The sequence below is a fragment of the Leucoraja erinacea genome, chromosome 2 (assembly GCF_028641065.1).
Source record: "Leucoraja erinacea ecotype New England chromosome 2, Leri_hhj_1, whole genome shotgun sequence".
NCBI lineage: Eukaryota > Metazoa > Chordata > Chondrichthyes > Rajiformes > Rajidae > Leucoraja > Leucoraja erinaceus.
Window position 1 is genome coordinate 36,078,650 of NC_073378.1, and position 25,243 is coordinate 36,103,892.

At 44.1% G+C, this 25,243-nt stretch overlaps 1 pseudogene; it reads left to right on the top strand.

The window, feature by feature from the left end:
* Positions 1-18,299: 18,299 nt before the first annotated feature.
* Positions 18,300-25,243, top strand: part of LOC129705744 (U5 small nuclear ribonucleoprotein 40 kDa protein-like) — a 54,570-nt pseudogene continuing 47,626 nt past the window's right edge.

Below are 25,243 nucleotides of genomic sequence, written 5' to 3' on the forward strand. Positions count from 1 at the left end.
AGACCCGGTGGTCTGAATGACTGTATCTCTAAACTAAACTAAACTTGAGTCATGGGTAAACACAAAATGCTGGAGGAACTCAGCGGGACAGGCAGCGTCTCTGGAGAGAAGGAATGGGTGCCGTTTTGGGTCGAGACCCTTCCTCTGACTAACGTCAGCGGGAAGGGAGATAGATAGATAAGGAAGTGTGAAGGTGTGAAAACTGGGCAAAGGGAATGCAGATCAAGGAAATTGTAGAGTAGATCATTGTTAGCTGGGAGAAGGTAACAACAAAGCAAACAGAGATAAAATGTAATCAGGGACAAAAAGTCTGGTCAGGGAACTGGAGAGGGGATGGAGAGCAAGGGTTACTTGAAGTTAGTGAAGTCAATGTTCATATCGCTGGGGTGTAAGTTGCTCAAGTGAAATATGAGGTGCTGTTCCTCCAATTTGTGCTGGGCCTCACTCTGACAATGGAGGAGGCCCAGGTCAGAAATGTCAGTGTGGAATGGGAAGGGGAATTAAAGTTTCCAGTCATGGATCTTAATCTAACAACAGATTAAATATGTAAAGATATAAAGATTCTGGGCACCATGTTATAGGAAAGATATTGTCAAGCTTGAAAGTGCTCAGAGAAGATTTACGAGGATGTTGCCTGGACTGGAGAAACTAGAGTGAAAGGGAAAGGTTGAGTATGCTGGGTCTCTCTTCCTTTGGAATGCAGCAGGATGAGGGGGTATCTTATCGAGCTATATAAAATCATGAGATCGGGTAGATGCAGTCTCTTGCCCAGAATGGGGGAATCGAGGAGCAGAGGACTTAGGTTTTAAGTGAAGGGGGAACGAGTTAATAATCTGAGGGGTGACATTTTCACACAAATGGTGGTGGGTGTATGGAACAAGCTGCCAGAGGAGGTAGTTGAGGCAGGTGGCAAGTATTGCAATGTTTTAGAAACATTTGGACAGGTACATGCATAGCACAAGTTTGCAGGGATATAAACCAAATGCAGGCAGGTGGGACTAGTGTAGATGGGATGTTGGCCTGAAAGGCCTGATTCCACGCTGTATCACTCTATAACTCTATGTGCCAACGAAATTCCCCCCGCAAAATAAATCCAAGCATTTTGTCAGCTGTCTAGATAAGCCATAGCAAGAGTTCTCGTTTAATTGGCACTTCAGAAAGGCCAGATCATGAGTGGAGAGTACAAATCTATTACATCTTCCTGATAAAACTGTAGGGGTTGCAATAAGACATTTAATGATATAATTGCACCACCGGGTGTGCTAATCTAGATACTGTATGTGTTTATTTTTATTTCAATTGAGACAAAACTAAGATATACGTATTTATGAAAGTTCATTAAAATTTCATGCCATGCCATCAACATGTGCCTAGGATGAATCAAAGGCTAGTAATGTTGATAATTGATGTAACAGCAGAGCTCAATGATGGTGTCCATTAACTTAGGTTATTAATGAGAGGACTTTTGGAGTGTGGTAGGAATATAGACTGATTCTTAAACTCAATCACACAAACGAACTAAGTTCATAAGTTGTAGAAGCAGAATTAGGCCCATTTGGCCCATCAGGTCAAGTCAAGTCAAGTTTATTTGTCACATACACATATGAGATGTGCAGTGAAATGAAACATGGCAATGCTCGTGGACTTTGTGCAAATAGACAAACAAACAAACAACCAAACAAACTACAAACAGAATGGAACAGAATCACATATTATTTTATATATTAAATATTGTGGGCGGAAGGAAAAAGGGAAAAAAACTGCAATTTTTAAAAAAGCAGTAGAGTGGTACAGTAAAATTAGTCCCTGGTGAGATAGGAGTTTACAGTCCTAACGGCCTCTGGGAAGAAACTGCATCAATCAAGAAGTCTACTGCACCATGGCTGATCTATTTTTCCTTCTCAACCCCATTCTCCTGCCTTCTCCCTATAACCCCTGACACCCGTACTAATCAAGAATCTGTCTATCTCCGCCTTAAAAATATTCATTGACTGCCTCCACAGCCGTCTGTGGCAATGAATTCCATAGATTCACTACCCATTGACTAAGGAATTCCTGCTCATCTCCTTTCTAAAGGTATGTCCTTTTATTTTATGTCTATGGCCTCTGGTCCGAGACTCTCCAACTAGTGGAAACATCCACTCCATATCCACTCTATCCAGGCCTCTTCCTTGTAAAGTCCTGCGAAGTACCGGCCCAGTGCCATCAAACGCTCAAAATATGTTAACGCACTCATTCCTGGGATCATTCTTGTAAACCTCCTCTGGACCCACTCTAACTCTACTCAGACTTTACTGGACTTCATCTTACTAAATGTTATTCATGTTACTCCCTTTATCATATATCTATGATACATGGCTCGATTGTAATCATGTATTGTCTTGCCGCAGACTGGATAGCATGCAACAAAAGCTTTTCACTGTACCTTGCTACACGTGACAATAAACTGAACTAAACTAAACTGTGGCTTTATGTAAGGATCCTGTTTTTGTCCTGTTGATATCAACGGGGTGGAGAGAGTGAAAAATTTCAAATTCCTGGGCGTGCATATTTCCGAAGATCTTTCCTGGACCCAGCACACCGATGCAATTATAAATAAAGCCTCTACTTCCTGAGAAGATTACGGAGATTCGGTATCTCAGAGAGGATTCTCTTGAACATCTACAGGTGTACGATAGAGAGCATATTATGGCCTGGTTCGGCAACTTGAACGTCCAGGAGCGGAAAAGACTGCAAAAACATTGTGAACACTGCCCAGCCCATCACCGGCTCTGACCTCCGCATCATCAAAGGGATTTATCGGAGGCGCTGCCTCAAAAAGGCAGCCAACATCATCAGAGACCTACACCATCCTGGGCACACACACTTTTCACCACTCCCATCAGGAAGAAGGTACAGGAGCCTGAAAACTGTAACGTCCAGGTTCAGGAACAGCTTCTTCCCTGCAGCCTTCAGGCTATTAAACATTACAGCCTCAAATAAGCTCTAAATGATAATAGACTATTATTATTATTATTATTATTATTATTATTATTATTATTATTATTATTATTATTATTATTATTATTATTATTATTATTGTTATTGCACTACTATCATTTGTTTTTGAGTATGTGTATATGTGTATGTGTATGTCTATATAACTAAAAGTTTCATCTTGACAACTTCCTGCCTGCGCTGTATATTGATCTTAGAAAACACGCTACTCTGTATCGCTATGATTTTTGGCCATCTTATTCACAGTCCTCCTCCGCTGAGGCAGCCCTGAGGGGGCGCAGGACTATAAAACCCCGGATGCCTGGATGTGAGTCAGTCACTGTGAAAGATCGCGAGGGAGAGTCCACAACTGTGATTCTAACCTGTGAATCAACTGAACTGTGAGTCTGCAATGTACATGCAATAAATGATTTGTTAACCCTTAATCAGAATCAGAATCAGAATTACACTTTATTTGCCAAGTATATTTTGCAACATATGAGGAATTTCATTGGCCAGGTCAGTCCTACAATTAAAAGCAGCAGATCGCCCAAAACACATTTTAGCATGAACATCCACCATAGTGAATCAGACACATTCCTCACTGTGATGGAAGGCAAAATAAAGTTCAAGTCCTTCCCTTAGCTCTTCCTCGATCGTGGTCCTCGAGCCTCCATTGATGGGACGATCTTGACTCCCATAGCCGGAGGTATTCGGGCACACCCACATCGAGGTGATCAGCTCCCGCATCGGGGGGATGTCAGCTCCCCCGTACCCCATGTACTTTATTTTATTGTATGGCTGTATGGTGATCACATTTCACTGTACCAACTGCCACATGTGACAAATAAATGTATCTTGTACCTCTAGATTAATTCTCAATTCCAAGAGACTTGCAGAACAATCCTGATTTTATCTGCCTGTACATGATCCACAATCAAGGTTGAGCCGCACCATGGCCACTACCTCTTCCTCACTCTCCCATCCAGTAAAAGGTATAAATGTGTGAAAATGCAAGGGTCTCGACCCAAAACGTCGCCCATTCCTTCTCTCCAGAGATGCTGCCTGTCCCGCTGAGTTACTCCAGCATGTTGTGTCTACCCACCAGATTCAGGAACAGTTTCTGCCCAGCCGTTATCAGGCAACTGAATCATCCTCCCCCAACCAAAAAGCAGTGCTGAACTATTATCTACCACTTAGTTGACCCTCAGACTATCCTTGATCGGACTTTGCTGGCTTGCACTAAACGTTATTCCCTTATCATGTATCTATACACTTTAAATGGCTCGATTGTAATCATGTATTGTCTTTCTGTGGACTGGTTAGCACGCAACAAAAAGCTTTTCACTGTACCTCGGTACACGTGACACTAAACTAACTAACCAACTAACTAACCAACTAATGAATCTCTCCATTCCTTGCCCTTCCATGTGCCTATCTAAAAACCTCTTAAATCGCCAGTATCCGATCTGCCTCCACCGCTACCCCGTGCAAATAAAACAAAGCAATGGTGTCCAAATAAAATGAAAGCAAAGCATGACTTTGCCATTCCAACATTAGTTGCAGCATTATATTCTGTACATTCTGTACATTAATCCTCAGTTCCCAGCCACTTGCAGAGTAATCCTGGAAGGATGGTCATGTTTGTTGGCGGAGGGCATGTCATTGCATTACGTGCAGCAACTCGGAAAATCAATGTTGCGATATAAGTGAGAGAAAAACGCTTCTTAACCCTGGTACATCTATACACCACCTCACACGTGTGCTGTTCTGGCTTTCAATGGTCATGTAATCAGCACAGCTCAGAGCCACCTCTCCTGAGATGCCCAAGTACAAAGTCAAGCAAAATGCTATACTTAGAACTAACGGACAGGTTAAAAATACCACAAAACTTAGCTGCAAAAGATGCAATGGAAACTATGTGCAAATACTGAAAACCACATCTCATAGGCGGGTTAATTTTAGTTTTATTTACAGTAGAGCACGGAAACAGGCTCTTCAGCCCACCGAGTCCGCGCCAACCAGCGATCCCCGCACACTAACACTATCCTACATACACATACACTAGGGAAAATTTCCAATTTTACCAAAGCCAATTAACCTACAAACCTGTATGTCTTTGGAGTGTGGGAAGACACCAGAGCACCTGGATGTAACCCTCTAGGTCACAGGGAGAACGTGCAAACTCCGTACAGACTGCACCGGTAGTCAGGATCGAACCCGGCGCTGCAAGGCAACAACTCGAAGGGGCTTTAAGGTAGCAATTCTATCACTGTGCCACCGTGCTGCCCTAAATTAGACCCCTAAGTTAATTTGAATCCATCAGTGAAGGTGGGTGTTCGCTTCATGTTACATGCATTTATTTCGGAGCTGCCTGACTTCGAAGGGTGCAATGCTGCTGGGTACACTGGTTGAAGTTAATCACCAAGCTTCATATGCTTTAAGTATCATTGGTCATTGCTGTTGTTGTTCTCAAAATTTGTGCTTGAAATATTGCCCAGCTGTTTGAAACCCTTGTCATAAATAGAGGTCCATCTGTTGTTAATTCTCTTGCCTGCAGCGGTTCATCTGCATAATTCACCTTTATTGGCGTGGAAAATCAACCTCTGAATACCATGATTAACTGGCAATGAACAATTGACTCAGTTCTGGGCTGCAATAGTGCGAAAATGCGGAAATTAACTTCCAAATTTGTACGTCTTTAGAGACTGGGAGGAAATCGGAGCAGCTGGGGAAAAGCCATGTGGTCACAGGGAGAGCGTACAAACTCCGTACAGACAGCATGCAGAGTCAGGATCGAACTGGGGTGTCTGGTGCTGTGAAGCATTGGTACTACCAGCTGCACCACGGTGCCACCCCTCTGATGGGGCTGTGGTGACCTAGGATCCATCACAAGTCCTGGCAGACAACTGAATAAACATCAGAGAAGGGGCTGAGCATGGTTTATAAAATGCAGAAAACAATATCACAGTCACGGCATGCATGATTCATTGCTTTCAATGTCATGTACTTACAGTAGTTTAGTTTAGAGATTCAGCGCGGAAACAGGCCCTGCAGCCCACCGAATCCTTGCTGACCAGCGATCCCTGCACATTAACACTATCCTACACACACTAAGGACAATTTACATTTATAGCCAATTAACCTATAAACTTGTACGGCTTGAGTGTGGGAGGATACCCCGAAGATCTCGGAGGAAACTCACGCAGGTCACGGGGAGAACGTACAAACTCCGTACAGACCGCACCCGTAGTCGGCATGGAAACAGAGTCTCTGGCTCTGCATGCGCTGTGAATCTCTGGAACTCTCTGCCACAGAGGGTAGTCGAGGCCAGTTCATTGGCTATATTTAAGAGGGAGTTAGATGTGGCCCTTGTGGCTAAGGGGATCAGGGGGTATGGGGAGAAGGCAGGTACGGGATACTGAGTTGGATGATCAGCCATGATCATATTGAATGGCGGTGCAGGCTCAAAGGGCCGAATGGCCTACTCCTGCACCTAATTTCTATGTTTCTATGTTTCTATGTAATGCCCCTGTCCCACTTAGGAAACCTGAACGGAAACCTCTGGAGACTTTGTGCCCCACCCACGGTTTCCGTGCGGTTCCAGGAGGTTGCAGGTAGTGGAAGCAGGTAGGGAGACTGACAAAAACCTCCGGGAACCTTTGGGAACTGCACGGAAAACTTGGGTGGGGCGCAAAGTCTCCAGAGGTTTCCGTTCAGGTTTCCTAATTGGGACAGGGGCATAAGGCAGCAGCTCTACCACTGTGCCACCGTGACGCCCACTTCTTGTTTTATTGTGAGTAAGTTGAAAATGTTGTAGGTCATGTTGTCTTGATCCAATTCCCATCATGAGGTAATTAATTGATCCACACATATCAATGGCTTTGTCACGTACAGGGTACACATACGATGGGGAAATGATGTTGCAGGTGTCCAGTCCTATATCTGGACTCATTTCCTGATGGGTTAAGGTGGATACATCAAACAAGCAACATTTTGCATTATTTACTGAAAAACATGCATATATGAAACCAAAGCTAGACACAAAAAGCTGGAGTAACTCAAAGGGACAGGCAGCATCTCTGGAGAGAAATAATTAGTGACGTTTCGGGTCGAGACCCTTCTTCAATCTGTGAGGCAGCAACTCTACCACTGCACCACTGTGCCACCCCGAAGAATGGCTTTTCTTCTAAACAAGCAAAGTGTCCTTGAAGAACAGGAGCTTAGAGCAATTTTGGGAGGCGACAGCCTCACTCCCTGCTGCAGGAGGCTATAAAACATGATTACTTCTTCGTAGTCTGAAGAAGGGCCTAACCCCGAAACGTCACCCATTCCTTCTCTCCAGAGATGCTGCCTGTCCCGCTGAGTCACTCCAACTTTTTGTGTCTATCTTCAGTTTAAACCAGCATCTGCAGTTCCTTCCAACATATAAATTAAACCGATTTCTGTGCATTTCTTTCTGATTGAAGGATGGAAAAGATTTAGTTTAGTTTAGTTTAGAGATATAGTGCGGAAACAGGCCCTTCGGCCCACTGGTCCCGCGTCGACCAGTGATCCGCACACATTAAAACTATCCTACACCCACTAGGGACAATTTTTACATTTACACCAAGCCAATTAACCTACAAACCTGTATGACTTTGGAGTGTGGGAGGAAACCGAAGATCTCGGAGAAAACCCACGCAGGTCACAGGGAGAACGTACAAACTCTGTACAGACATTAAATAATGATGAGACGGAGTACAGGAAGGAGATTGAGAACCCCGTGTCCCGGTGTCAACACAACAACCCTTTGTCATCAAGACAAAGGAGACAGTGATTGACCAGGTTAATTCCCGGGATGGCTGGACAATAGACAATAGACAATAAGTGCTGCAGTAGGCCCTTTGGACCTTCAAGCCAGCACCGCCATTCAATTTGATCATGGTTGATCATCCCCAATCAGTACCCCGTTCCTGCCTTCTCCCCATATCCCCTGACTCCACTATTTTTAAGAGCCCTATCTAGCTCTCTCTTGAAAGTATCCAGAGAACCTGCCTCCGCCACCCTCTGAGGCAGAGAATTCCACAGACTCACCACTGTCTGTGAGAAAAAGTGTTTCCTCGTCTCCGTTCTAAATGGCTTACTCCTTATTCTTAAACTGCGGCCCCTGGTTCTGGACTCCCCCAACATCGGGAACATGTTTTCTGCCTCTAGTCTGTCCAAGCCCTTAACAATCTAAGACTGAGATGCAATGAAAGAATGGATCGGCTGGGCTTGTATTCGCTGGAACCTAGAAGGATGAGAGGAGATCTTATAGAAACATATACAATTCTTAAAGGATTGGACAGACTAGATGCAGGAAAAATGTTCCCCATGTTGGGGGAGTCCAGAACCAGTGTGCATAGTTGAAGAATAAGTGGTAGGCCATTTAGGACTGAGATGAGGAAAAACGTTTTCACGCAGAGTTGTAAATCTGTGCAATTCGCTGCCAAAGAAAGCAGTGGAGGCCAATTCACTGGATGTATTCAAGAGAGTGTTGGATATACTGTAGCTCTCCCTCACAACGCACCCCGCCCCCACAACCCCCCCACCCCTACAACTACCACCCTGGGGAATGGGTGAGTGGTGGAATATTGCGTTGGGGAATGGGTGGCGTTGGAGGACCAGGCCTCCCGTGTGACTTGGATCCTACGGGTCCCACTTAGTCTAGTATTAAATACATTTCTCACTTTTCACCAGTGTTTAGTTTTAGTTTAGTTTAGTTTAGCTTAGAGATACAGTGCAGAAACAGGCCCTTTGGCCCACCGAGTCTGCATCGACAAGCGATCCCCGCATATTAACACTATACCACACATACTAGGGACAATTATTTTACATTTACCAAGCCAATTAACCTACAAAGCTGTACGTCTTTGGAGCGTGGGATGAAACCGCAGATCTCCGAGAAAGCCCAATGCTTCCTGATCTTATGAGCATTTCCAACACTCCCGACCTGTATTTCATAGCTTTTACATTTCCCTTTCCTCTCTCTCTCTCTCTATGTCCTAATTAATCGATGCGATAGCTCCTTCAACCACTTGACACTGTAGCAATCCTGGCCCTACTCTCTGATGGATACCTATCCATCCCTCCACTCCACACTATCTGTAACTTGAAACTACCTTGCTCTGCTTCTAGTTGATCTATCACTGAAACCCATGCCGCCATCTGCTTTGGCCCAAAGCTATGGAATTGTGCCTTTAAAATGTCTCTTCAAGCCCATTTCATTATTTAAGCATTAAGCTGTAAATGGCTTGATCATAATCATGAATTGTCTTTCCACTGACTGGTTGGCGCTCAACAAAAGCAACGCAATGACACGTCCCAATAAACTAAGCTAAACTGTATATCAACTGTATTGGTATCAAATCCTGTAATTATATATAAAATGTGTTGAATAACAGTACTGTGAAATACATTGGAATATATAACTTTCTAAAGATGCACTTTATTCTTGTCAATCTATGTGGGGCTTTACAGATCGACATGCTATGATGTATTTACATTTTCATCATTAGAGGGTTTTAACGTAATTTTTTTAAATATCAAAAACTGTTGCCAATTTAAATGCTTTCAATTATAGACTCACATTAAGAAACAGAAGGACTACTTAAGGGCCAATTAGTTCCTTCAAACAAATTAGATAAAGCAATGAGAAGAATATGAAGCAATTTCATTTTGCTATTCAGATGTTCCTTGAGATGATACATGACCATGATCAGGGTGGGAATGTTTAAAGCAACGTTCTTCACAGTTGACTAATCGAGTACAAATATAGTTTGGACAGTCATAAATCCATGATTTGCAGGTACTGTTTTTGATAGATAGAATCATAGAAACATGGAAAATAGGTGCAGGAGGAGGCCATTCGGCCCTTCGAGCCAGCACCGCCATTTATTGTGATCGCGGCTGATCGCCCCAAATCAATAACCTGTGCCTGCCTTCTCCCAATATCCATTGACTCCACTAGCCCCTAGAGCACTATCTAACTCTCTCTTAAATCCATCCAGTGATTTGGCCTCCACTGCCCTCTGTGGCAGGGAATTCCACAAATTCACAACTCTCTGGGTGAAAAAGTTTTTTCTCACCTCAGTCTTAAATGGCCTCCCCTTTATTCTAAGACTGTGGCCCCTTACGTTTGATGATAATGTTGGGGTTGCAGCAGAGTGAGCGGAGGGCTGTAGGATCAGAGGGGGTGAGGTTAATGTAGGTGGACTGTGGCCCCTGGTTCTGGTCTCGCCCAACATTGGGAACATTTTTCCTGCATCGAGCTTGTCCAGTTCTTTTATCACTGGCCATGTTAACTGGAACCAGTTCAGACATTGAAAGCTACTACGAATTGTAATGGTAACATTTCTTCTTCAATAAAATCTTCAATGGGCCAAATAAAAGATTAGCAATTAGTAATGTTTAATGGATGACTGAATGAATGAATACGTTTATTGGCCAAGTAATCACATACAAGGAATTTGCCTTGGTGCTCCGCCCACAAGTAATAATAATAATAATAATAAATGTTATTTATGGGCGCCTTTCAAGAGTCTCAAGGACACCTTACAAAATTTAGCAAATAGAGTAAAAACATGTAAGCGGAATGAAATAAATAGTAATGACATCACCAGTACACAAATTAAAGACAGAATTCAATCCAAAGACAAAAATCAAAAACAGAATATGAGGAGAGAGCAACGGCAGCTAAAGCGCACCAGCGTACACTCTCCCTTCCGGCAGCCATCTTGGACACAGAATAAAATAAACATTTACACACAAAAAAAACATCCCCCCACAATGGTTACAACTGTGGGGGAAGGCACAATGTCCAGTCCCCATCCCCAGTTCTCCCATAGTTGCCTCTACGGAGGCCCGATGTTCCTGGCCGTTCTCGCCGGGTGGTGTTGCTCCGGCGTCGGCAGAGTCCTCACAGCGGCTGGGACGGGCGATTCCCTACCGGAGTCCGTGGCATTCCGAAGCCGACAGGGGTCGGTTGGTGCTCCGAGGCTCCCGATGTTAAAGTCGGCGCCACCGCCCGCGGCTGGCCACTCCACAGTCCCGCAGCTCGACGGTGTTGATTACGGCGGTCTCAGCATACCGGAGTTCCAGCAGTGACAGTACCGAAGTGACAACATGACTTACAATGACAGTTAGGAATGACACATAAAACATTAAACAAATGTGAGAATATTCTTTTTTCCACTGCTGTATTAAACCAGCAGGATCCTCAATTGTTTATCTGTAATTTTCACTCTTCATAAGTTCATAAGTTCATATGTTATGGGAGTAGAATTTGGCTATTCGGCCCATGAAGTCTACTCTGCAATTCAATCATAGCTGATCTATCTTTCCCTCTCAACCCCATTCTCCTGCCTTCTCAACATAACCCCTGACACCCGTACTAATCCAGAATCTATAAATCGCCGCCTTAAAAATATCCATTGCCGGCATCCACAACCTTCTGTGACAATGAATTCCACAGATTCCCCACCCACTGATCAAAGAAATTCCTCCTCATCTCCTTTCTAAAGGTACATCATTTTTCCTGAGGACATGGCCTCTGGTCTTAGACTATCCCACTCATGGAAACATCCTCTCCACATCCACTCTGTCCAGGCCACTGTATCTACCTAAGCTGCTCAGCTTTTGGGTAGAGTCATGTTGGTGACACCATCTTAAGCGGGCTAAATTGTCGTCCAAATCCTTGGCCTCTGTTATTTAGATGCGAAAGATTAACTCACCTTCCACATTTCATGTTTAAGAAAAAACTGCAGATGCTGGAAAAAGCGAAGGTAGACAAAAATGCTGGAGAAACTCAACGGGTGAGGCAGCATCTATGAAGCGAAGGAATAGGTGACATTACAGGTTGAGACCCTTCTTCAGTCTCAACCTGAAACTTCACCTATTCCTTCGCTCCATAGATGCTGCCTCACCCGCTGAGTTTCCCCAGCATTTTTGTCTACCTTCCACATTTCATCGACACATTTCAGAGACCGTTCTCTCTGCAACTCCCTGGTTAACTCATCTCCTCCCACCCAAACCACACTCCCTCCCTTTTCCTTCTCCTCAGAGATGCTGCCTGTCCCGCTGAGTTACTCCATCTTTTTGTGTCTATCTTCCACATTTCATCTCTCCTTTGAAGGGAAGGGTCAGGATTTTGTGACAGATGGCTTTAAAGTAATTCTTGTCACAGGAGAGTGGTCACTCTTTGGCCATCTTTGCAAACATTTGATAAGTTAAACTGGTGACAATTGACAAACCTGGAAATTTAGAAAACTGCCAACAGGGGAAATCTGAAACCTGATTCAATTCAATTCGATGATTCAATTATACTTTATTGTCACATTACTTAGGTACAGTGAATGAAACCTGCATTCAAGAATTAGTTTAGTTTCGTTTAGTTTAGTTCATTTTAGTTTAGTTTCGCTTAGTTTAGTTTATTTTAGTTTAGTTTAGTTTAATTTGCTTCAGTTTCGTTTAATTTTGTTTGTAGATACAGCGCGGAATCAGAGGCTTCGGTCCATTGAGTCCGCGCCGAACAGCGTTCCCCGCACGCTAGCACTATCCCGTACATCAGGGACAACTTACTATTTTTATCGAAGCCAATTAACCTGTGAACCCATACGGCTTTGGAGTGTGGGAGGAAACCGGAGCACCCGCAGAAAACCCAAGGGGTCACGGGGAGAACCGCGGTTCACTGGCGCTGTGAGGCAGCAACTACTGCTGCGCCACCTTGCCAAAGTAATGTCACTATTTTATGACAGACTACAGCTCTTTAGTGAAGCGAGGCATTTTTTAAAGCCGGTATGAAGGCTGATAATATGGCACATGGCGCTGATTTGATCCCCAGGCATTGCAACTGGATCCAACGCAACCAAAGTAATCAAGGCTCACAGTGAGTTCCATTCCAAGCACTGAATAACCAAATCAAAAATTATTACCTCACCGTAATTGGAAATGTCCTGAAGGCCTCTGAGAGTTATCCTGCACATTAAACCATTAGAGCCTTGGGCATTTTAGTAATTTTTCATCTGGTGCAAGAACCTAATGTAAATTTATAAGCACCAAGAAATGGAAATTGCCCCAGAATTAATTTTTTATTGCTGACACACTGCTGTCAGATTCCCTTCAAGCTCTAAGTCCTTTGACACATGCAATGGTAGACCAGAGGAAAATGAAGCCCGTCTAGTACATACAGTACAGTCTGGCCCCATCCAGTTATTCATTGGTGAAACTTATATCAATGCTCACCTCTCCCAGGCAGCACGGTGGCGCAGCCTAACAGCGCCTGCAGCGTCGGAGACCCGGCTTTGATCCCTACTACGGGTGCTGTCTGTTCAGTGTTTGTACATTCCCCCTTTGACCCGCATGGGTTTTCTCCAAGAACTTCGGTTTCCTCCGCACTCCAAAGAAGTACAAGTATGTAGATAAATTGGCTTGATATGTGTAAATTGTCCCTGGTGTGTGTGGGATAGTGTTGGTGTCACAGATCGCTGGTCGGCGCAGACTAGGTGGGGCAAAGGTCCTGGTTCCGCGCTGTATCACTAAACTAAACTAAACTAAAGCCAGGATGAAGACAGACTTCAAACATGCATGATCATAAAACAAAACAAGGGAAGAAAATATTAAAGTCAACACAGACAAGAAATAAATAAAATCAGGAAATACTCAGCAAGTGAAGATGTGTGTGCAAGTGTGAATGCACTCTGGATGACTCAAAATGTAATCATGTATTGTCTTTCCACTGACTGGTTAGCACGCAAGTAAAGCTTTTGGAGAGAAATGGCACAGGGATTCAAGATCAATGTTGTAGTCATTCAATTGGGCTAAATAATTTTGCTTGCCGCACACAGTGACATCACAAATAACTCCAGTAATTACTTCCTCTGGTCTCTAAAGGGCATTTAATTTCACAGGAAGCATTCAGAAGATAGGTACCCTCTCAAACCTCGGACTATCTTTGATCGGACTTTATTGGACTATTTCTTGCATGAAACGTTATTCGGGTTATTCTCTTTTAATCATGTATCTGTACACCGTGATGGCTTAATGATAATCATGTATTGTCTTTCCGCTCACTGGGCAGGACGCAACAAAAGCTGTTCACTGTGCCTCGGTACACGTCACAATAAACTAAACTTAAAGCTCAAAAATATCAATCGATCATAACGAGGTAAGTGTAATAGTAAAAAAGAGAAGTCTGGAGTGCAACCAAAAAACAAAGTCCATAGACGTTTGGTGACGGTACATAGTTGATATTGCATAGCATCTCCCAGCTAACAAACTCCAATAACTTTGACTGAGTGTAATCATAAGCTGTGACAGATTCAAAAGTTCAGATGTTCATAAATTATAGGGGCAAAATTAAGCAATATGATCTATCAAGTCTACTCCGCCATTCAATCATGGCTTATCTATCTTTCCCTCTCAACCCCATTCTTCTGCCTTCCCCCTATAACCCCTGACACCGTACTAATTAAGACTCAATCTCACTCCACCATAAACACATCCATTGTCTTGGCCTACACAGCCTTCTGTGGCAATGAATTCCACAGATTCATCAAGTGTATAGTTTAGTTTAGTTTAGTCTAGTTTAATTTAGAGATACAGCGCGGAAACAGGCCTTTCGGCCCACCGGGTCTGCGCCGACCAGCGATCCCCACACATTAATACCATCCTACACCCACTAGGGGCAATTTTTACATTTACCAAGCCAATTAATCTACATACCTGTACGTCTTTGGAGTATGGGAGGAAAACGAAGATCTCGGAGAAAACCCACGCAGGTCACGGGGAGAACATACAAACTCCGTAAACACAGCACCAGTAGTTGGGATTGAACCCTGGTCTCCAGTGCAGAATTTGCTGTAAGGCAGCAACTCTACCGCTGCACCACAGTGCATTAATGAGTTCATAAACTGTGGGGGCAAAATTAGGTCATGCAGCCTATCAAGTCTACTCCGCCATGGCTGATCGATCTTTCCCTCTCAAGCCTTCCCCCCATAACCCCTAACACCCGAATTAATTAAGACTCTATCTCTCCACCTTAAACACATCCATTGTCTTGGCCTCCACAGTCTTCTGTGGCAATGAATTCCACAGATTCATCAAGTGTATAGGAGGTGATGTGCACGGCCACGATAAAACTACCAGTATATCTAGAGAAGCAGTGATTTTGTTTAAGATAGACATTGTCACAACTGCACTGCAGTAAGTGAACAGGAAATATCTGCCAAAGAGACCAAATTTTCAAAATAAATAGCAATCTCTCTGAGAATGAAACAGGGTGTTTGAATGGACAATTGCTTAATAATCTTTTCCTTCCCGAAGTACGTTGCTGCTCCACTAAACAGTGCGATTACAATAGAATCATCAACAATGAATGGCATTTTTAAGGTCACTCAGTCAGGCAATTTATAAGGCAATGAATGATATTTCCAGGATTAACAGACAAACATCTTTTCCCCATATCATTGAAGGTTACACAGTCCTCCTGTTACAGTATAGAACTAATAACCTGGAATTTTTGAAGAAAGATCAGAAGGTCATAAGGTCATATTGGATAGGAGTAGAATTAAGCCATTTGGCCCATCAAGTCTACTCCGCCATTCACTCATGGCTGGTCTATCTCTCCCTCCTAACCACATTCTCCTGCCTTCTCCCCATAATCACTGACACCTGTACTAATGAAGAATCTATTTATCTCTGCCTTAAGAATATCCACTGACAAGACCCCCACAGCCTTCTGTGGCAAAGAATTCCACAAATTCATCTGACTGAAGAAATTCATCTAAAAATAACATCCTTTAATTCTGAGTCTATGACCTTGAGTCCTGGACTCTCCCATTAGTGAAACATCCTCTCCACATCCACTCCAAGCCTTTCACTATTTTGTATGTTCAAATGAGGTCCCCACTCATTCTTCTAAACTCCAGCGAGTACAGGCCCAGTGCCGATAAATGCTCTTCATAGGTTAACCTACTCATTCCTAGTTCATTCTTGTAAACCTCCTCTGGACCCTCCCCAGAGCCAGCACAATCTTCCTCAGATGTAGTGCCCAAAAGTGGTCACAATATTCTAAATGTGGCCTCACCAGTGCCTTATAAAGCCTCTGACCTGAAATGTCACATATTCCTTGTGTCCAGAGATGCTGCCTGACCTGCTGAGTTACTCCCTTATCATTCACCTGTATACTGTGAATTGCTTGATTATAATCGTGTATTGTCTTGAGGCTAGCTGGCTATGCCCCTGTCCCACTTAGGAAACCTGAACGGAAACCTCTGGAGTCTTTGCGCCCCACCCAAGGTTTTCGTGCGGTGCCCAGAGGTTCCCGGAGGTTTTTATCAGTCTCCCTAATGGTCGAAAGTGGTTTCCGCTTCTTCTATGTTCTGGTGATTATTTCAAAAAATTAAAAACCGGCTGCAACTAAAAATAGGTTGCCATTTTTAAAATCAGTGATTTTTTAGTTGAAGCTGGTTACGATGCTAGTTGAAGGTGGTTGCCGGAGGTTGCAGGTAGTGGAAGGTCTTACCTTCAACTATCATCGCAACCAGCTTCGACTAAAAAATAATCTATTTTTAAAACGCAACCTATTTTTAGTCGCAGCCCGTTTCGAATTTTTTGACATGATCGCCGCTACAAAGAAGAAGCGGGAACCACTTTCGACTATTAGGGAGACTGGCAAAAATCTCCAGGAACCGCACGGAAACCTTGGGTGGGGCGCAAAGTCTTCTGAGGTTTCCGTTCAGGTTTCCTAAGTGGGACAGGGGCATTAGCACGCAAAAAAAAGCTTTTCAATGTACCTCAGTAGACGTGTCAAAACTGAAGCTACTCCAGCTTTTTGTGACCACCATTTCAATGCTGGGAATTTGAACTTTGCGAAGTGATAATTTGGCATCGGGAAATATGAAGCCTGGCATATTGTCATCAAATCCAGCTGGTTCAACAATATGGCTTAAGGCAGCAAATTTCTATCCTACCCAGTTTGAACATATGTCACTTCAGTCTCAATCTCTTAGTACCTATAGGGCTGTAAATCCTTGCCAATGTTGTTTACAGATCATTTTTTTAACTTCATTTTTGCATCCACAGTAGTTTAGTTTAGTTTTGTTTAGTTTAATTTAGAGATACAGTGCAAAAATAACCATATAACATATAACCATATAACAATTACAGCACGGAAACAGGCCATCTCGGCCCTACAAGTCCGTGCCGAACAACTTTTTTTCCTTTAGTCCCACCTGCCTGCACTCATAACATAACCCTCCATTCCCTTGTCATCCATATGCCTATCCAATTTATTTTTAAATTATACCAATGAACCTGCCTCCACAACTTCCACTGGAAGCTCATTCCACACCGCTACCACTCTCTGAGTAAAGAAGTTCCCCCTCATATTACCCCTAAACTTCTGTCCCTTAATTCTGGTCATGTCCTCTTGTTTGAATCTTCCCTATTCTCAAAGGGAAAAGCTTGTCCACATCAACTCTGTCTATCCCCCTCATCATTTTAAAGACCTCTATCAAGTCCCCCCTTAACTTTCTGCGCTCCAGAGAATAAAGATCTAACTTATTCAACCTTTCTCTGTAACTTAGTTGTTGAAACCCAGGCAACATTCTATTAAATCTCCTCTGTACTCTCTCTATATAAGCCCCCCTGTTCCCCGAGAGGGAGGGAGAGAGAGAGAGAGAAAGGGAGAGTCGGCCCAGAGAGGGAGGGTGAGAGGGGGGGATGTGGGATATATCCCCCCATTTTTTGAGTTGGGGATGGCGTGTATTATCCCCCAGTTTTTGGAGGTCGAGCAACAACAAAAAATAATAATTGTGCCACCCTTCCCCCGCTGGGTCACTCCGCTCCCTCACCGGATACCCCCGAGGCTGGTGATCAGTGATCGCTCAGCCCCCCCCACTCTTAAAATCATTTCGCAGCCCCTGTCTTAGAGCTAATGGAATCAAGGGATATGGGGAAAAAGCAGGAATGGGGTACTGATTCTGGATGATCAGCCATTATCATATTGAATGGCGGTGCTGACTTGAAGGGCCGAATGGCCTACTCCTACATCTATGTTTCTATGTTTTTATGTTCTTAAACTAGGCCGGTAGCAATTAATTCACAGTGTTTAGTGCCTCAATGCCTCCATTTAATGCCATGTGCTGGAAGAATCTGTACTGGTCAGAGACTATTACTTCAGCCTTCTGACCTTCATATGAATCATACCATCGCCTCCAACCAGCGTACGGCTTGTCCCATAAGAATGACAGGCACGTGCAATGGAAGGTTGGTTGTGGATACATGTGTGAGACTAAAACATCATGGATCTACCATCTTCACTGCCAGGCCAGTCTGCTGATACCAGCCCCGCCAGGCACTGCCATGTAGGCTGCTTCCATGCCGGACTCATCGACCATGACCGCCAGGCTGGGGTGTCAAAGCCAGCCCACTCTGCCACCCCCGCTGCTTTCAGAGTGGACCTGCTGTTGCTACCGCCGGCCCTCACACCTGTCTTGGCCATTACCAAGCCACAGTTGCCACTGCAGGCCACAGTAACAGTGGAAAGGTCAGTGTGGCGGTCGATGATGACAGGCGAGGACGGAACACGTGGAGTGAGGGCGCCGCTGCCGGGGGAAGGAAGAAATTATGATCCGGCGTGGGGGGACGGCTGTGAAGGAGGGGAAAGCGGTAGAACAAAGGGGGGGTGGCATGGATACTGTGTATACTTTGTATACTTTGTCCGCGCCCTTTGTGTGGTGACTATTTGCATACCTTGGGTATGCAAGCAAAGAGTTTCACCGCGACCTTTCACATGTGACAGTAAAGTATTCATTCGTTCATTCCTCACATGGACTTTAGCCGCCCACATGCCACGACCAATGACCGTCGATCCTCACCTCTACACCGGCCGCCAGCAGGCTGGGGCCGGCAACTCACCTGGATTCCAGATCCAGTTCCAGACCTGGAGTCTGAAGAATGATCTCAACCCAAAACACCACCGACCCTTGTTCTCCAAAGATGCTGCCTGATCTGCTGAGTATTAACCAGCATCTGCAGTTCTTTGCTTCCACTACTTAAACAATTATACTCTTTTTCTGAGTAATCTCTAACTCGGTTATAGTGGACAATCAGACGGCAAACAGACAACGCTCTAAATGGCCCACCGAGTCCGCACCAACCAGTGATCCCTGCACATTAACACTATCCTACACACACTGGGGACAATTTACACATACTGAGTTTTGGTCCATTATTACAAGGGCTTACTGTATCATCATTTTTAACATGTCACATTATAATTAGATTTGTTGAATGATTTAAAAAAGTTAATCCTAATTAATTGAAGCTTGAATATAATTTTAATCACACTACCCAACAATCACAAAACTGGAATACTGTATCAGCAAAATTCTCCCTTTGGACAGATGTTAAACAAAATCCATGTCAATGATCATGGCTGATCATCCAAAATCCAGCAAAAAGATATAATGACAATGATTACACTTTAGACTTTAGAGATACAGCACGGAAACAGGCCCTTCGGCCCACCGAGTCCGTGCCGACCAGCGATCACCCAGTTTACTAGCACTATCTTACACATTAAGGACAATTTTCAATTTTACCAAAGCTAAATACGCTACAAACCCATGCAGGTCTTGAGGAGAACGTACAAACTCCACACAGACAAAGCACCCGGATCTCTGGAGCTGTGAGGCAGCAACTCTACCGCTGCGCCACTGTGTGATTGAGGGCGAACAAAGGATTTTGCTGGGTCTCCATGCCAATATCTCTCCCTCAGACATTATACCAGCAGGTCATCCAAGGAAGAATTCATAAGTTCTAGGAGCAGAATTTGGCCATTTGACCCATCAAATCCACCCCACTATTCCATCATGGCTGATCTATCTTTCCCTCTCAACCCCATTCTCCTCATAACTCCTGACACCCAGTTTATTTTATTTTAGAGATGTATCGCAGAAACAAGCCCTTCGGCCCACTGAGTCCGCACCAACCCAGCGATCCCTGCACATTAATACTATCATACACACACTAGGGACAATTTACACATACACCAAGCCAATACCTGTACGTTTTTGGAGTGTGGGAGGACACCGAAGATCTCAGGGAAAACCCACGCGGTCACGTGGAGAACGCACAAGCTCTGTACAGACAGCACCCGTAGTCGGGATTGAGCCCGGGTCTCTGGCGCTACAAGCGCTGTAAAGCAATAACTCTCCTGCTGCGCCACAGAATTGGTTCATTGAGTGAAAGAACCGATGAGTTCTAGTTGCTTAACAACCCATGGCCCCACAAAGACGTGACCCTCATAGTCTTCCCCTCCAGGTGGTAATGTTCAAGTGAGATCCGGCAACCAGTAACCACTGCAATCACTTTGCTGAAGGAAAACCAACACAATTCCTTCGCAAAAGTAATAAAAAAAGAGCAGATGTGGAAAAGCCAACACAAAAATAAAGCAGATATAAGAGGAAACAGATGTCAGCAGCTTTATAGGGAAAATGGGCATTAAAACTTTGGGCCTGATCCTCACTGTCAGTTGTGAGAGAAAGTTTAAAGAGCCAATTTCACGGGAGCTACCCGAACCTTCTTAATCCTTCCGTATAATTTAATATTTTCATTCCATCTTGTGATTGAAGGGACCAGAACACTGACTGGAATCTGACGAGAGAGAGAGAGAGAGAGAGAGACAGAGAGAGAGAGAGAGAGAGAGAGAGAGAGAGAGAGAGAGAGAGAGAGAGAGAGAGAGAGAGAGAGAGAGAGAGAGAGAGAGGAGAGAGATGATGTCTAGAGATAGATAGAGATAGAGAGAGAAGAGAGAAGAGAGAGAGAGAGAGAGAGGAGAGAGAGAGAGAGAGAGAGAGAGAGAGAGAGAGAGAGAGAGAGAGAGAGAGAGAGAGAGAGAGAGAGAGAGAGAGAGAGAGAGAGAGATGTAGAGAGAGAGGTAGAGATAGAGGTAGAGAGAGAGGTGGAGAGAGAGATAGAGAGAGAGAGATAGAGAGAGAGAGAGAGAGAGACAGAGAGGGAGAGAGGAAGAGAGAGAGACAGAGAGGGAGAGAGGAGAAGAGACAGAGAGGGAGAGAGAGAGAGAGAGAGAGAGAGAGAGAGAGAGAGAGAGAGAGAGAGAGAGAGAGAGAGAGAGAGAGAGAGAGAGATAGAGAGAGAGAGAGAGAGAGAGAGAGAGAGAGAGAGAGAGAGAGAGAGAGAGAGAGAGAGAGAGAGAGAGAGAGAGAAGAGAGAGAGAGAGAGAGAGAGAGAGAGAGAGAGAGAGAGAGAGAGAGAGAGAGAGGAGAGAGAGAGAGAGAGAGAGAGAGAGAGAGAGAAGGAGCGAGAGAGAGAGAGACAGAGATAGAGAGAGAGAGAGAGAGAGAGAGAGAGAGAGAGAGAGAGAGAGAGGGAGAGAGAGAGAGAGAGAGAGAGAGAGAGAGAGAGAGAGATAATAGGTAGAGAGAGAGGTGGAGAGAGAGAGAGAGAGAGAGAGAGGTAGAGAGGGGGAGAGACAGAGAGGGAGAGAGGGGGAGAGACAGAGAGGGAGAAATAGGGGGAGAGACAGAGAGCGAGAGAGGGGAATAGATAGACAGACAGAGACACAGACAGACAGACAGACAGACAGATAGATAGATAGATAGATAGATAGATAGATAGATAGATAGATAGATAGATAGATAGATAGATAGATAGATAGATAGATAATTATATGTGATTTCACCACCACCCCAGACAATGTATTCCAGGCTCCCACCACTCAACAGTATGTAAAAGACATGCCCTATAGGCTTCCATTAAACGTTCCCCCCCTTTCCTTATAGCTATGCCTTCTGGTGTTGCACATTTCCACCCTGGGGAAAAGGTTCTGACTGTCTACCCTATCAATGTCTCTCGTAGTTTTATATACTATTGTCTTTCTTCAGCCTCAAATCTTACATTGTTAAAGTAATCCAGTCTGAGGAATGGCGATAGACACAAACGCTGGAGTAACTCAGCGTGTCAGGCAGCATCTCTGGAGAGAAGGAATAGGTGATGTTTCTTCATACTGATGTTTCGGGTCGAGGCCCTTCTTCAGTGGTGAGATGTGAGAGTGGTGAGATGGCATTGCAGTTATATGACACTTGACTCCCTGGGACCTGCCAGAGCACTTTAAAGACAGTATGTTATTTTATGTTGTGGAAGGCCAGTCGCTGTTGATAGGTATCATAAGGTCATAAAGCCATAAGGCCATTCGGTCCATCATGTCTACTATGCCATTCATTCATGGATGATCTATCTCTCCCTCCGAACCCCATTCTCCTGCCTTCTCCCTATAACCCCTGACATCCGTACTAATCAATAATCTATCTAACTCTGCCTTAAAAATATCCACTGACTTGGACTCCACAGCCTTCTGTGGCAAAGCGTTGCACAGATTCACAACTCTCTGGGTGAAAATGTTTTTTTCTTATCTCAGTTTTAAATTACCTCCCCTTTATTCTTGGACTGTGGCCCCTGGTTCTGGACACTCTCAACATTGGGAACAATCTTCCTGCTTCTAGCCTGTCCAGTTCCTTTATAATTTTATTATAAAGGGCTGTTGAGCCAAAACCAAATAGGCCAACGTCAGGCAACGCCATTGTAGTTGGAGACTCCATTGTGAGAGATACGGGCAGGGGTTTCTGCGGCAACAGAAGGGATTCGAGGATGGTGTGCTGCCTTCCTCGTGCCAGGATCCAGGATGTCACGGACAGAGTGCAGAAAATCCTCAAGGGTGAAGGCGAAGAAGGGTAGTGCATGTCGGCACAAACGATGTCGGAAAGAAGGGGATGAATATTCTGCAGTGTGACTTTAGAGAGCTCGGAAAAATGCTGAAAAGCAGGACCTCCAGGGTTATTATCTCCAGTTTGCTTCCAGTTCCTCGTGCTGGCGAGAGCAGGAACAGGGAGATGCGGGACCTGAATGTGTGACTGAGGAACTGGTGCACGGGGCAGGGATTTAGATTCTTAGATCACTGGGATCTGTTTTGGAGTAAGGGGGAACTGTACAAAAGGGACAAATTGCATCTCAACAGGTGGGAGACCAGCATTCTGGCTGGCAGGTTTGCCACTGCTACACGGGTGGTTTCAAACTGAATAAAGGGGGTGGGGTGTCAAAAGGGATAGTCGAGGATGGAGTTAAAGGGAAAGGGTTTCTTAAATGTGTGAGCGGAGAGACAGAGGGGTGTAAAATGATGGTAGAAGAAATAGGTAGCAAGGTGAAAAGTAAAAGTGTCAGGCAGACAAATCCAAGACAAAAATCAAAAAGGGCCACTTTTCAACATAATAGTATAAGGGGCAAGAATGTTGTAAAAACAAGCCTGAAGGCGTTGTTTCTCAGTGCAAGGAGCATTCGTAATAAGGTGGATGAGTTGAATGTGCAGATAGCTATTAATGACTATGATATAGTTGGGATCACGGAGACAAGGCTCCAGGGTGACCAAGGCTGGGAGCTGAACATCCAGGGATATTCAATATTCAGGAGGGATAAAGAGAAAGGGAAAGGAGGTGGGTTAGCGTTGCTGGTTAGAGAGGAGATTAACGCAATAGAAAGGAAGGACATTAGCTTGGAGGGTGTGGAATCGGTATGGGTAGAGCTGCGAAACACTAAGGGGCAGAAAACGCTAGTGGGAGTTGTGTACAGGCCACCTAACAGCAGTAGAGGAATTGAGGATGGCATCAAACAGGAAATTAGAAATGCGTGCAACAAAGGTAAAACAGTTATAATGGGTGACTTCAATCTACATGTAGATTGGGTGAATCAAATGTGCAAGGGGTGCTGAGGAAGAGGATTTCTTGGAATGTATGCGGGATAGTTTTCTAAATCAACATGTAGAGGAACCAATGAGAGAGCAGGCTATTCTAGACTGGGTATTGAGTAATGAGTAAGGGTTAGTTAGCAGTCTTGTTGTGTGTGGCCCCTTGGGCAAGAGTGACCATAATATGGTTGAGTTCTTCATTAGGATGGAGAGTGACATTATTATATCAGAAACAAGGGCCCTGAACTTAAAGAAAGGTGACTTTGAGTGTATGAGACATGAATTGGCCAAGATAGACGGGCAATTGATTCTTAAAGGGTTGACGGTGGATATGCAATGGAAGGCATTTAAAAACTGCATGGATGAACTACAACAAGTGTTCATCCCAGTTTGGCAAAAGAATAAATCAGGGAAGGTAGTACATCCGTGGATAACAAGGGAAATCTGGGAGAGTATCAAATCAAAAGATGAAGCATACAAATTAGCCAGAAAAAGCAGCCTACCAGAGGACTGGGAGAAATTCAGAGTCCAGCAGAGGAGGACAAAGGGCTTAATTAGGAAAGGGAAAATAGATTATGAAAGAAGACTGGCAGGGTACATAAAAACTGGCTGCAAACGTTTTTATAGATATGTGAGGAGAAAAAGATTAGTTAAAACAAATGTAGGTCCCTTGCAGTCAGAAACAGGTGAATTGGTCATGGGGAACAAGGACATGGCAGGCCAATTGAATAACTGCTTTGGTTCTGTCTTCACTAAGGAAGACATAAATAATCTGCCGGAAATAGCAGGGGTCCGGTGGTCAAATGAGATGGAGGAACTGAGTGAAATCCAGATTAGCCGGGAAGTGGTGTTAGGTAAATTGAATGGATTAAAGGCCAATAAATCCCCAGGGCCAGATAGGCTGCATCCCAGAATACTTAAGGAAGTAGCCCCGGAAATAGTGGATGCATTAGTGATAATTTTTCAAAACTCTTTAGATTCTGGAGTAGTTCCTGAGGATTGGAGGGTAGTAAATGTAACCCCACTTTTTAAAAAGGGAGGAAAAGAGATAACGGGGAATTACAGACCAGTTAGTCTAACATCAGTAGTGGGGAAACTGCTAGAATCAGTTATTAAAGATGGGATAGCAGCACATTTGGAAAGTGGTAAAATCATTGGACAAAGTCAGCATGGATTTATGAAAGGTAAATTGAATTGAATTGAATTGAATTGAATTGAATTGAATTGAATTGAATTGAATTGAATTGAATTTCCTTTATTGTCATTCAGACCTTACGGTCTGAACGAAATTTCGTGCCTGCAGTCATACATACAATGATACAATAATAACAACAACAAACACAAATTAACTTCAAATCATGTCTGACGAATCTTATAGACTTTTTCGAGGATGTAACTAGTGGAGTGGATAAGGGAGAACCAGTGGACGTGTTATATCTGGATTTTCAGAAGGCTTTCGACAAGGTCCCACATAAGAGATTAGTA